We start from the raw sequence: 229 nt of genomic DNA on the forward strand, positions 1-229 counted from the left end.
GAAGTGGGGGGGGGTTGGGGGGGGGGGGGGGGGGGGGGGGGGGGGGGGGGGACGGGAAAGGGGGGGGGGGGGGGGCGGAAGGGGGGGGGAAGGGGGAAGGGAGGGGGGGGGAGGGGGGGGAAGGGGGGGGGAAGGGGGGGAAAGGGGGGGCGGAAGGGGGGGGGAAAAGGGGGGGGAAAGGGGGAGGGAGGGGGGGGGAGGGGGGGGGGGAGGGAGGGGGTTGGGGGGG

Source organism: Penaeus monodon, chromosome 21, assembly GCF_015228065.2.
Source record: "Penaeus monodon isolate SGIC_2016 chromosome 21, NSTDA_Pmon_1, whole genome shotgun sequence".
Classification (NCBI taxonomy): Eukaryota; Metazoa; Arthropoda; class Malacostraca; order Decapoda; family Penaeidae; genus Penaeus; species Penaeus monodon.